The following is a 14,120-nucleotide window of genomic DNA, read 5'->3' as shown; positions in this document are numbered from 1 at the left end:
CCCAGCTGTATATCTTCCAGATGCGGCGTAAAGAAAAGACAATTTCTTCAATAAAACGAATTTAATTCTTAGAAATTTACAACCCTAATGTGTTCAATATGGAAACCATTTAGGCTTTCACATGAGAAAAATCATGCCCATCCGCGAACATACCGTCCCGTTTATTACTATAGTCGGATATAAATAAAGAATGAAGCCGTAGATGCACCTCAAAGGATGCTCACCAACCGATGGTGGGGACTAATCTTTCATGACGCTGCCGTTCATTCAATTCATTCGTGGTCAATCCCCTTTAATCTGCATCTCCAGTGGTATCACACTAGCCGGTCCAAGGGGATTAACCACGATCTCATGAGAATTCGTCGGCGCCTTTGGATGGAGGACCTCCTTTGAAGGCATTTGCCTCTCCGGTCTCGAGTTGTATCCGGCTATAAGTGATACAAAAATGAAGCGATAAAACCCTAATTTAAAGCCATTTCTCGCGAAGGCACACTATTCTTGCCGGGAAAAATGAAGTCAAAAACATTTCCCAACAAAACTTTTACACTCACACTGATCTCGCCGATGGAAATGCAAGCCAGTCGAAGTCGAGAATGATGTCTGCAGTGAATTCCTTATGAGCACCCATTCTGGTGTGTCTGATCGTGGCCACCGCGATCGAAGCGCGCTTTTGCTAGCAACGGCGTGCCGTTGCGCGCTTCGATCGCTGAGGACACAGATCAGACCATGGCCGCCGCGATCACCGACTATCGCCGTTCCTAGGGGTTCTCTTCAATAAAACTATTGTTCTTGCTTACTGTAAAGCAGACAATATTTCTGTATGAGGGTTTCCCCTCGAGCCTTTACAGTGTTTCCCGTATCCCGTTACAAAGGAAGTGGTCATATTAATGGTTATTAGGAGGTGCCCTGTCACTCCCCCCCCCTCCCTCCTTCTCCCACAATGTAAAATTTAAAAAATTAAGCAACTTCAGTTCGTGAGCGTCCAGCAGTGTGTGCTATGAATTTTTAGGGTAGGACCTGCACAAGTCTTCTGAGCAAAAGTAGCCTTGTGTGGTGTGACTTTCGGCTTTAAACTTATCCTTAGTCAGTAGCAGCAAGAAAGAACAGTTTGTAGAATTTGGCGCGGGAAAAAAATAACGTTATAATGTAGAGGGTGATCAACTCTTAGGGTGAACATGCGAGTTTGTGGCCGCGCTCTTACGAGTGTCTGTGTGTTGGGCTGAGTCGCTCACCGAAGCAAAACGGTGTACGTGCAGAAGTACCTGGCGATGGTGATCCGCGTCGTTTGCCGCTTCGCTTTGATGCGCGGCTGGGACGGACGCACGGGCACTCCGGAGAGCGTGGTCACACACTCGCGTGTTCACAGTAAGAGTGGGTCACCCTGTACCTGCTTGGAGACTGTACCGCGACTTTTAAACCCAGGAACGGTACCGGCAATTTTCAGAAAATTCGCAGTCTATAAAATTTAAATAAGCTTGGCACCAGATAAACAGCGGCCGGGCCACCTAGAACGCTTATGTGCGGTTACGTGAACAAAATAAAAGGTCAGAGAACAACACTGCTTGAAAGGTTTCTGGTTTGCACAAGTAGACTATATCCGAACGTCACCATGAATCTGCTGCCGTTTTCGAGAGGGCAATAGCGATAGCGGTTATTCTAAGAGGCCACTGGCCGTCAAACACTCCAGACGCCGCCTCTGCCTTCGGCCGATACACTACTCGAGAGGATGGAAATGAATGCGCGGACACGCTTGCTGTACTCATACAATGCTGCCTTATAGAGTTATACAAGAGATGACTCAGCATTTGAAAGTAGTGAGAAACATCAGGAACAGCTTAAACGCCATAATATTTCTTCACGGAGAAAGTTATAGATTTCCATCCAGAACGGGCGTAGGGCAAGGAGACGTGACCTATAAAAAAACTAAACATTTTGACAGATTTTCTTGTCTGATTGGGTTTTAAGATTTATTATGCATTCTCACTCATCTACAACCAAAAACTTTCATTTAAAACCCTAAGTTTGGAACCGGCTCGACTCCTTCTTCAGCGGTGACTGGGGACAGTAGCTAGCGTCTTAAAGTAAGCATGGAGGGGAGCAAGTGGCCAAAAGAGAGGTTGGAGGTGTGTTAGAATTTATTATAAAACGGTCTATCAAGTACTATTCAACACATCTTTATAGGAGGTATGTAGAGACCTAGACTGGAAATAGTCAGGGTCAAAGGTTACTAAGAACAGCTTGGTAATTCGGCATTCACCGATTGACTGGCTTGTTAAGTAACTCGAGGGACGAGCTACAGAACATGATCGAGGACCTACACAGGAAACGAATGGTACGTCTACAAATTATATTGCAGAAATCGAAATTGATGTTCAGAAATCTCAAAAGGGAACCGAAGATTCCGATAGGAAGTGGAACGCTTAGTGTGATTAGAGAATATATCTACTTAGGGCAAACAGCGACCGCAGATATAGACCACGGGAGTGAAAAAAGCTTTCAGAATAAGAAAAAGTGAAGTGCATTTAGCAGGTGCTCTCAGATCATGAATGACAGCTTAACCCCTCGAGAGTTAGTGAAACGAAGCCAGTTAATGACATACTTGTGGAAATCAAGAAGAAATGTGAATGAACAGGGTATGTAATGCGAAAGCAAATAATCGACGCTCATGAAAGGTAATGGAGTGGATTGAAAAAAAAAGTCAACTAGCACGGTGCAGGCACAGTAAGGTAACATTAGGAAGTTTGCATGGCTGAGTGGCACAAAATTCGGCGCATTTTTGAAAAAAAAACAAAACAAAACAGCGCCGCTAGTCTGCGGGACGGCATCGTCGTGGACTTCTGGTCGTCGGACTGTCGCAGTGCCCGGGTAACAAATTGTGTTTTGTTGGTTAATCTCTCTCTTGAGTTAGTGCACTTTAGGTGCAATATCCCTTTTGTACTGTAGTCTCTCTCTCAAGTTTAACATTGCACGAGTTCCACTGTTTTGTTAATCACTTTGTATGTGTTTTTACTAGTGATTGTGAAACCCTCTGTATCGTCTCATTGCTGTATAAACATTGTTTTGTTTGTGAACCTTTGTCTCCGATCCATTCTCTGCCTAGCGACCGGCGAAGGCTGGGCACCAAAGGGCCAATAACCTCTTGTCACTTGGTAGCTGGTCTCCGCAGAGCTTGCCACGCTGAGTCGAGGGCATCTCCTTTGAGTCCGAGACCGCGCCCCCCCCCCCCCCCCCCCCGCTTTAAGGGTGTCTGGGAACTTCACGCTTAATAGTGCGCGAAGTTGGGTGACGCTTAGATGACCGCAGTTTACGCAGGCACGGTTTATTAGAGGCGTATTTGAGATTCTGTTGTCATGCAGCAGACGGCACGAGGATAATGGGCTTGTGACGATGATGATAAGATACTCAGGAGGAACGGAAAATTTTAATGAAGCGCGCATATCCCAAAAGGGACGCCCTAAGAAAATGCCAGTGAGCGGACTGCACTCGCACAATACTGCTAACTCTCCGACCCCTGGATTGCCTTTGTGTGAGCGAGCTTGCAGCGGTTACGTCGTAATCCACTAAGAAGCTTCGCTCCGAGCTGTGAAGTATCAGTGCAGAAAACTAAAACTTTAAAAACGGATTGAGTTATGTGGCCTTGGAAAAGGTGAGAACAGATGCCCGTTTCTTCTCATAAGCGTTCTCACAGCACTTCTCCTAAACCTATCACAACTCCCCACAAATAATATTTGGAGTTTATGTACCATACCCATTTGTATTACCCAACGATGCGGATGGAAACAAATAAGTTTTCCTTAAAATTTCTGTCTTATGCACTTTGGACTACAGGAAAACCTGACTGGCATATACCTGAAGTTGAGGACCAGTGCCGTTCGAATAAAAGATGAACATACATCCCGGAGGCTTTCTCGAAAACGAACCATACATTAAGTAACCTTCAGCAAGAAAAAATCTTTGAGATCAGGCAAAGCAGATTTTGCGTAGGAACTAATTTATGCGCTATGACGTGTTCCGGCGTATACGAAGATGAACACAAGTATAAAGGAAAAGAACGCAAGACAATATGAAAATAAGATGATACTGTTTGACCTGGGCTCTGAACTGTTTGAATTGGCATCTTTTCTTGCACCCAACCCACAGATGCTCACGGAGGATAGTAGAGAGAGTTCTAATTGCCGTGTGCGGGCCACTACCATGTACCATTACTATCATCGCGCCAAACTTTGAAACTTTATGAATGGTCTACGTCGCTTCACCACTAACACTTTTAAATGGTGTGTGTTGTAGGCCAACTTGCCGTAGTCCCTACTATCCCCGTGAGCTTAACATCGTAAATAAACAAGCTTGAAAGCACCTCAAGGCAGGCATCCTCTTATTTGGGGATTCCGCCTAATCTAAAATCCACAGGAGTAATCAACCATTTCTGCACGTATTCATCAACGCTGCCCGTCGATACAGCGCCGAGAAAATGTCGCGATATGTAAAACCCTATCCAAAGTAAACACTTATAAAGAGTCAACAACTTGAGATGATCGTTCAGGCCTCTTACTGTGTCTATCCGCAGTCCTGCCCCAGCAGATAAGCGTAATCTCTGCCTCTAAGTGGTTCTCCAGCGAGTATTATCGCAAGCGCATTCTTTATACACTGTGACCCCGTCCCAGATGAAGTGGACGGCCGCACGACGAAACTATGGGCTATTCTTGTGGCTGGGTCTAAAACGTACGACAACTATCGGCACCAAGCGGACATCTGCCACGCTTACCAGGTACTGCACAGGCACGGTATCCCCGACAAGCGCATCGTTGTCATGATGTACGACGACATCGCCAAGAACCCAGAGAACCCAACCAGGAAGAAGATATACAACCACCCAAATGGACCGAATGTGTACAAGGGAGTTCCTAGGGACTACACGGGAGAACTGGTGACACCTTCGAACTGCCTCCAGGTACTTCAGGGGAAGAAGATTAAAGTGGGTAGAAAAGTCATCGCCAGTGGACCCAAGGACCACATCTTCATCTATTTCTCGGGCCACGGCTCAACCGGTTTAGTCCAATTCCCCAATGACGAACCATTGTTCGCGACGGACTTTGCTAATGTGCTCAAGGCAATGCACGCAGAAAAGAGGTACGCCAAGATGACCATCTACGTGGAGGCTTGCAAATCCGGATCCATGTTCGACAGCATCCTTCCCGAAGACATCGACGTCTATGCCACAACAGCGGCCAATCCTCTCGAGTCGTCATACGCCTGCTACTGGGACGATCACATAGATGCGTACTTGGGCAACGACTACAGCTCCAACTGGATGGAAGATTCAGACGCATAAGATATCCGAAGCAGGAGCCTCGCTGAACAGTACCAGTTTGTCAAAGACGAAACTACAGGGAGCCACGTTATGCAGTACGGCGATGACGCGATGTGAGAGCTAAAACTTAGTGAGTTCCTAGGTGACAAGAAAAAGAGACCACTTATTTCTCCGAAGGTGCCATGCGATGAGACTCCGGACAATGACGTGTCCGTAGCCGTCCTGAGGCGCAGAATAGCGGCTGCCGCAGATCCGGTGAAACGGAAGCTTCTGGAAGAAAAGCTCAACCAGACCCTCGGCAACCGGTATTTCCTAGAGACCAAAATGACGAAAATTGCCACGTACGTTGCCCAGGAGAGCGGAAATGTCACCAAGGCGCTCCTGTCGACGCATAGACTTCTGACAAACTTTGACTGCTACAAAAGTGGCGTGCTCTACTTCAGCGACCATTGTTTCAGCATTTCTGAGAACACCTACGCCCTAGGGCACCTCCACGTCCTGGCCAACGCTTGCGAGTTCGGTTACACCCTTCCGGTGCTGACGGCTGCCATGGACAAGGCTTGCACACATGAACCCGTTACAGGCATAGTTTAGAGGTAGCTACATGTGTTTCTGCAGAAACTTCTAGGTTCTTCACAAACATGAATTCTAAAACGGGTGAGCAATATAAGAAAATAGTGACGGTTATTATTTATGTAAATTATGAAAGGTTAGAAGTGAAGGGATAAGCGTTTATATGCGTTTTTCGCGGCAGTGGCTTTGTAGGATATTTTTCATAGCTTACATTTAGGTTTGGTTTATGGTTTGGTTTATGGGATTTAACGTCCCGATGGGGTTTAACGTCCTAGCTTGCCTCTAGATTTTAGCAGTATGAAAATGCTTACCTGAATTTTTATAACTTACGTACACTTGTTTTGTGGGTTTTTGGTGTTATCTGTTAACCTTTTGTCCGTAGAGATCCTCTATGGAGCCTGGCTAGGCTCTGTCATCTCTTTCCTGCCGCATTGTGTGCATTTTTATGCGAAGCATACAATTTTAGCTACCACTTCAGCCCTTCACCGTGGTTATGCGCCTCCAAATCACGTGATACATGACGTCACACCACGTGACACGATGACGTCACGACAGTGGAGAAATGGGGGCCCACCTCGCGCCGCCGCTGTGGTTGTGCGCCTCCAAATCACGTGACATGACGTCACACCACGTGACACGATGACGTCACGACAACGACGTCACACCACGTGACACGATGACGTCACGACAGTGGAGAAACGGGGGCCCACCTCGCGCCGTCGCTGTGGTTGTGCGCCTCCAAATCACGTGATAAATGACGTCACACCACGTGACTTGATGACGTCACGACAGTGGAGAAACGGGGGCCCACCTCGCGCCGTCACTGTGGTTGTGCGCCTCCAAATTACGCGACACGATGATGCTTCCCATTCTCCAGGCTTAACCAAGTTAAGCCTCAGCCATTTTTTTCTTTGAAATTTTTTATTTTCTTAGCCTGTCAATTCTATGCATGTTTCAGCGCATCCTGGAATAAAATCAGCCGATTGATAGTCAGCCTTCGTGATGTCTACATCTTTGTGCCCCGTCCTTCGCGCCGTTTTGTGTATGAACGTCCAACAACTAGCCAAACTCGCTGCACTAGTATAAAAGGTTTATTGTTTGCTGCAAAGCCTTATCCTTCTTTTGTCGTTGTCTAGGATAGTTATAATGCAGCAATGGCCATTATGGATTGCCGTCTATAGCGCAAAAGACGTAAAAAAAGCTCTGGAGAGCACCAAGCAACACCAGTAGAGTCTAAGGTTTCGAGTTCTCAAAGACGCGTATCACGGAGCAGTAAAGAAAATCGGCAATATGACGGGGACGAACAGCATTAATTCACTTTGAAACCTGAGAGGCGCACTCTTCTCTGTGGGCAAGAGAAGCTACTTGTACATCGCGTTCTCACAATGGAGTAGGCCCTATTCGGTCTGACCTAAAATCATATTCAAAGCTTCGTGTTCACGCACTGCCAGTCAAACCAAATAGCATGTTCACTCGACTGGACCGACTCAAAAAACAACATTTGGGAAACCAAAACAGAAATAAATTGCGAAAGAGGCAAGAACTTCTATGGAATCGTGTAGGCAGGACCCCAAAAAAGACTGGCTATAGGACTGCCAAAACTGTAGACAATCATAAAAGAAAAGTGCACCGTCTTTTGTATGGATACGCTGTTTGTCATGCGAGTAGGCTCACAAAGATTGTCTCGGTTCTCATGGAGCGAGCTTCACGTGCCTTTTTTGCCAAGATGAGAAATGTCTTAATTTTTTTAGAGGCGTTGCATTTTCTCCCACGCACAGTCTCATTTTACCCTGTGGGGGTGGGGCAAGATGTGATAGTTTGATAGTTTGAAATTTTTGTTTTAAAAACCTTTCTGGAGTCCCGCATCCGCGAGATGTTTACTAAATTTGGAGTCAGAAAGGCAGCGCATATGTCTAAATGACAAAAATAAAACGATTATTTACAAATTTATGTCGCCTTTTCTCTCACCCGGCTTCATGACAAACAGTTGACACGTGTCGAACAACAATGAAAACATCTAGAGAACGGAATTTAATTAAAGGAATACACCCATCAATTGCATATGAGAATAAATATATCTTCAAATACTAAAGCCTTAGCTGGCGTCACCCTCTGTAAAGTGGCCGCCACGGTGACTTAGTGGTTATGGCGCTCGGCTGCTGGCTCGAAAGACACGGGTTCGATCCCGGCCGCGGCGGTCGAATTTCGATGGAGGCGAAATTCTAGAGGCTCGTGTACTGTGCGATGTCAGTGGATGTTAAAGAACACCAGGTGGTCGAGATTTCCGGAGCCCTTCCTTAGGGCGTCCCTCATAGCCTCAGTCGCTTTGGGACGTTAACACCCAATAAATCAAACCAAACTAAACCCAAACTTTGTAATATAGAAATACAAATCTGCAACGACTAAATGAGTTTTAGTAACGTAAAACAAAGTACTACTTCCGTCTAGAAGAAAACATTGATGACTGAATGCTTATATTCTTGCGTGCTAGAATACGCCTAAATCATGAGAATACGCCTGGCGTTGAATCTCTGGTACCTTGAAGGATTCTTGAAGGATTGTGAAGAGCTCCACGCGCCAGCTAAGAAGTGCTTGCTTGTCCGCAAGCGGGGCTACAACGTTCTCCGCTGCGCGGTTCCACCCACTGCCTACGTTGCTCATACGCGGCCTTGTATCTGTTATTGTCGAAAAGATGTTTCAGCCGTCACTTCACCGCCGTGCCCCTCAAGTTGCGCTGGAAGCAAAGATAAAGCCGGCCACAAGGCTCGGCAATTCGATGCTGAGCCGTCTTGCTTGCACCGGTGTGGCTGGCACCGAAACTTGACCGAGGAGAAATACTGCGTCGTGCCCGATGGGGTTATGAACACCTGGCCACAATCTCTGAATAGGAGTGTATAAAAGCTTTGTGGCTTCTCTGCATCTATAGTAGACAAGCCTAGAGGATAAAAAAAGGAAGAAATAGTCCCCAAACTCGTATACCGAGTAAGAGATGTGATACCAGCAGCGTGAAAATTGACAGGAGCATGGATCGGACGACTAGCACGTTGTTAGTTCTCAGTCCAGTCGTCGTGGCGTGTGCACTCCTCTTGTCCCTCGTCTTGTGTGACTGGTTTTTTTTTTTCATTTGCAATGTACCAGCTGGCCCGCATTTCAACCCTTCTGCAGACTAGCACGAGAAGTGTTCATTTTAAGTTATGGAGAAAAAATGGACGTGGACAACGCATATAATATGCTGAGCACTTAAGTGATTGCCCTTATGCTAATGGACTGTATTTCAAGAGACCTGGAATGGACTCTGCGCTGGCTGAGAGTTGAAGGAATGACGTGGTTGAGAAATTTGTTGACATAAATTAGATGAAAAAGCCAGCCCTGAGGGATGTTATACCAGAATACACAACCTTAATGCTGTTCTTTGCTCGGTGTCAACGAAAAAGTAATCAAAGTTGTGAAACGAGAAGAATTAGGCAGAAGCTTTAGCAGAATCCTTTAGCCTTTAGCCTTACATAAGCTTTAGCCTGGTCAGATACTTCAAATAGAGAACGAGTACATGTGTCTGGAGAAAGCACACTAGTAAGCCAGAAGTTACCGTCAAAAAAACAACACCAATCTTCAACAGCTTGACAAATAATCATTAATTAAGTCCAGGGAATGAAGTACGGAAAGGAGTGAAAGAAAAAGAAATTATTGCCAATTTCCATAGTCAGGCCAAATGCCAATTAGATGCGCTAGCAGTATATGTGGCTATTGATTTGCCTTTTTCTTCTTTGTTTTTGTATTGTTTATTGCGGTTATAATTTGTTATGCATAACACTGTTCTTCAATTATAGTTGTGTATCAATAGTATTATCGGTGTTGTGTGTTTGCATAGATTTCAATGCAGCAAAATAGACACATGAGACAATAATCATTGCAGTCGTTTTGTGTATATCTCTCGGATTGCCCTCAAAGGTTACAAAACCTGTATTGTGACTAGTAAAGCCCTTAGACACATATCAAACACTGGAAATCCCATATTGTTCGTGAAACACTGAATTTATTGCAAGTTTCAAACTGCGTAGTTCCGGTATTTTTGCGTGTAATCAGACGCAATTTACAAATGATGACATATATAAACACGTCCACCTGCCCACGTTAATGTTGGCTTGAGTGCTAGCGCACGAAAAGTCTGTAGCAAGATCTAACCCAACAAAAAGCCTGTACCAAAAAAATTATGGCTGAGGCTTAGCTAAGGTTAAGCCTAGTCAGATGCGAAGCATATTGGTGGCTAGGCTTGGTAATAGATGGCTTTCCTTGGTTGCATACTTGGTCATTTTAATACAACCACTAGAAGCCTTCGTAGTGGGGGAAGACAACGGCATGGCTACAGCGGAACGCCGACTAACCCCGAGACGCGCGTTGGGTGAGCGCCTGGATTGCCACGGAAGCCGCGTCTGCCTGCCCGGTGGAGCGAGCGTTTCACCTACACCGAGTGTGAACGCGCGTTCGAAATGCGCGGGAATGCCGCTCGAGGACATTCCGGCGTCTGTGCGATGGAATCGTCACGACGACGTCACGGTGTCACGTGGCGTGACGGCTAGGGGTCCCACGGCGACGGCGCGAGGTGGAGGCCGCCTCTCTCATCCGATGTCACGTGTTGTGACGTCACGGTGCCACGTGGTGTGACGTCACGGCGTCACGTAGTGTGACGTCATGGTGTCACGTGCTGTGACGTCACGGTGCCACGTAGTGTGACATTACGGTGTCACGTGGTGTGACTTCTAGGGCTCCCACGCCGACGGCGTGAGTGGTAGCTCTAGCAATATGCTTCGCATAAAAAATGGCTGTGGTTTGACCAATGGCCATCCAGAGTAGAAATGCGGAAGCAACGGCCCGGACATCGCATTGTCAACGCAAACGCCAATAACATAACGAACGCCGACGGCCTACTGGTTCTGCGCCGCGTTTCTGACGGCAAACGTTGTCAATGCCTGCAGGTTACATCTCTCTCTCATCGCCCCACGTACTACATATAAGCGCGATTCAGGTGTCCACTTACCCAAAGCAAAGGGAAGGCGTATAACTGCCCTCTTGGAACAGTGGACGCCTCAATCGCGCCTTAACTACGTAGCGTTAGTGACACATGTGTGCTGCTTGCGTTGGATAGGCCGTCGGCGTTTGTTGTGTTCATTGGCGTTGGCGTTGACGTTTTACACAGCGATCATTTTAATGAAAGGTCCCTGGGTCAGTGGACGCCTGAATCGAGCTTATAGGTACGTGGGGTGAAGAGAGAGAGATGTAGGCTGCGCGCTGCTCTCCAGATGTGTGCCATGTGACGTCACTCGCTCCTCGCGCATGAGCAGTTTGGGCTCTCCAGGGCTCCTCAAAATCGCTCACACCTAGCGTAGTTGCTTCCACAACAAAAACATGTAACCAAGAAACATGCAACATGAGGGCACGACACCGCAGGCTGCACCATGCTCAACCCGCTGCTGACATTGCAGGTTCTATCCAACTATTTTTTATATTTTTCAGTATGTTCCTGTCACCAAAATCTTGATTTTCCTCCCCCCTTATGCAATGCCTTCGAGCGTTTAACGGAGAAAATAAATGAGTTAGTTTATGGGGTTTAACGTCCCAAAGCAACTAAGGCTATGAGAGACGCCGTAGTGAAGGGCTCCGAAAATTTCGACCACCTGGGGTTCTTTAACGTGCACTGACATCGCGCAGTACACGGGCCTCTAGAATTTCTCCTCCAAAGAAATTCTGCCGCCGCGGCCGGGATCGAACCCGCGTCTTTTGGGTCAGCAGCCGAGCCCCGTAACCACTGAGCCACCGCGGCGGCTAGAAAATAAATGAAATGAAGTGAATAATCTCCTTGTCGGCAAGCGAATGGGCTGATATGCATTTGGCAGGCACAGTCAAACTTTCCCACGTTATTTTAGTAGTTTATAAGCACTGCATCCTACCATTACTCACCTGTCAATGCTAATGAAAAAGCTGGGCCTTAAATTACAGTTAGAGTCATGATCGTGCAATGACCAGCGAAATAACATAAAAAGGAGCAGTTTTGCAGGCCAAATATTTATTACGATTAGAAGAAAAAAACGGTGCTTGGTGGTATCTTAAATTAAATAGAGGAAATGTCCTTGGGCTGAAGACGCTGAGCTGAGAACAGGTGTTCGGTGGTCTACAGCGGTAGCAGAGTACATATCAAAAGAGGAGTAGCTGGCGCTGTCAGAATCAGGTTAAGGTGAGAAAATTAGGTTAGAAAATTTACTCTTCTGGGTGGCCCGAGCTGTACAAGGATAAGGCTAACTCTAGTTTATTAGCATATGTTTCGGTCTTCCAGAAGACGCAGTGTAGCTGCAGAAACTACTGGGGCTGCTCATTATGATAGATATCCCAAATTTACCTGTCAGGCCATACTATATTGTTACGAAGAAGACGAAGCTGGCAGTGGCGCGGGACCGAGCTCTCGCGCTAGGCCAGCAGCCATTAAATCATCTCTTGTCCATCGTTCATCGCGCCTCATTCTTCGGCTGGCCGCCACATATAATTTTGTTGAGGTGCTGGGGTCCCTAAATCGCCATCCTGGTCACGGAGCTTCGGCGTCCTGCGCCTGCCGTGGACGTCGGCCGTGAGTACCTGGTCCGCCCCGCACGGCCGTGCCCCAGCCCGCCCGACCTGAACCGACCTCGCCGCTCACCCCAGCCCCGTCCCCCGCCGGGACCACAAGACACGACGACCCAAGACCCGACCGACCCAAGACCCGACCAACCCAAGACCCTGCCCACACATGAGGCCACCGCCCCCCTGCCCCTGCCGTTCGGTGCGTCCACGGACCTCGGCCGTCAGCTCCTGGCACCCTAGGCCCGGATGCTTCGTGGACCGGGACTCATCCGCCTATCATCTCATCCACCGTGGCGGCCAGCACTTCATCACCTTGCCACTTCTTTTCTGCAATGAACGCCATCGCTGAATGACGCATCCCTTCGTCCACGTCTTCCTCAGTTTACGATCGGGAGGATCACTCGGAGGCCCCGGGTAATGTTACGAAGAAGACGAACCTGGCAGTGGCGCGGGACGGAGCGCTGGCGCTAGGTCAACGGCCATTAAATCATCTCTTGTCCATCGTTCATCGCGCCTCATTCTTCGGCTGGCCGCCACGTTAGTATCATTCAAGTTCGGTAAATTGGGACGATATTCCTTGGGAAATAGTGACACATGCAAATTTCACTGTAGGTTATTGGACCTAGGGGCTCTCACAAATGTGAGGCCCAGCTGAATATCACGTGGAAGCAGTATTAGGTTATTTGTTGCATACAGAGATGGCGGACGAGTCAGCGTGGTTAGGCCAATAGCGAATAAGATACACTAGCACTCCGGTTTTCACTTAGGCTTCGGTTCGAGGCTTGGTTTTTAAGATGAAACAGGCTTGGGAAAAGAACAGCGAAATCAGATATAAGCTGCGTTTTAAGGTTAGGGCGTGGCAGCTTTAATGGTTAATAAATATATATGCAGAATTGGTCATTCTCTACTTTACATGAATAGATTGCTGAGAGTCCTCATACCGCTCATGGGGCAAGGGTGTGGCAGTTAAGAGATGTGCCATTGCCCAGCAATGGCAGGAGCTGCCACTGGTGGGTATTGTGAAACCCAGGTTTCTCTTCCCCAGAAAACTTAATGTCACCTAGAGAAGCTTCGGACAAGCAAACATTGTGAAATCTTAAATGGCGGGTTATATTGCTAGCGCACCAAGACTAACTTATTTTTTAGATATTCAGATGCATAGCGTGGGCAAAATAAACGCCACTTATGTCGTACCCGAGAACAGTCATGGCCACCAATGAAGAAATCGTTCCCTTTACCAATACGTTATACTGCTGACTACCTGAAAGCATTTCTCATGAATGCTCATTACGGTAAGTGGAAACAAGAAGCTCAAAAATTTTCCCAAAGAAACTTCCACCATTGCACAGCTCTCGCCAATAGAAACGCAAGCCATTTGAGGTCGCGAATGATGTCTGAAGTGAATTCCATATGAGTGCAAATAATTATGTCTGTGATCGCAGACTTTCATCCTTCCTTGAAATTCTCTCTTAAAGAAAGATTTTGACCTTGCTTATTCCAAGCGGTTGAACATTTATTTTGAGCAACGCCTACCTGTAGAGCCTTTACAGGTTGTCCGTATCTCGACACATAGGAAGTAAGCATAATAACTGTGATTAGCAGCTCTCACCCTCTATTTTTTGAATGCAAC

General features: G+C 47.0%; 1 pseudogene; it reads left to right on the top strand.

The window, feature by feature from the left end:
• The first annotated feature begins 1,268 nt into the window (after positions 1 to 1,268).
• LOC149347498 (legumain pseudogene) lies at positions 1,269 to 5,902 on the top strand (annotated as a pseudogene).
• Positions 5,903 to 14,120: the final 8,218 nt, after the last annotated feature.

The sequence above is a fragment of the Amblyomma mixtum genome, chromosome 4 (genome assembly GCF_055824585.1).
Source record: "Amblyomma mixtum isolate Tamu chromosome 4, ASM5582458v1, whole genome shotgun sequence".
Lineage (NCBI taxonomy): Eukaryota > Metazoa > Arthropoda > Arachnida > Ixodida > Ixodidae > Amblyomma > Amblyomma mixtum.
The sequence above is the reverse complement of the archived record's forward strand: the minus strand, read 5'-3'. Positions and strand labels throughout refer to the sequence as shown.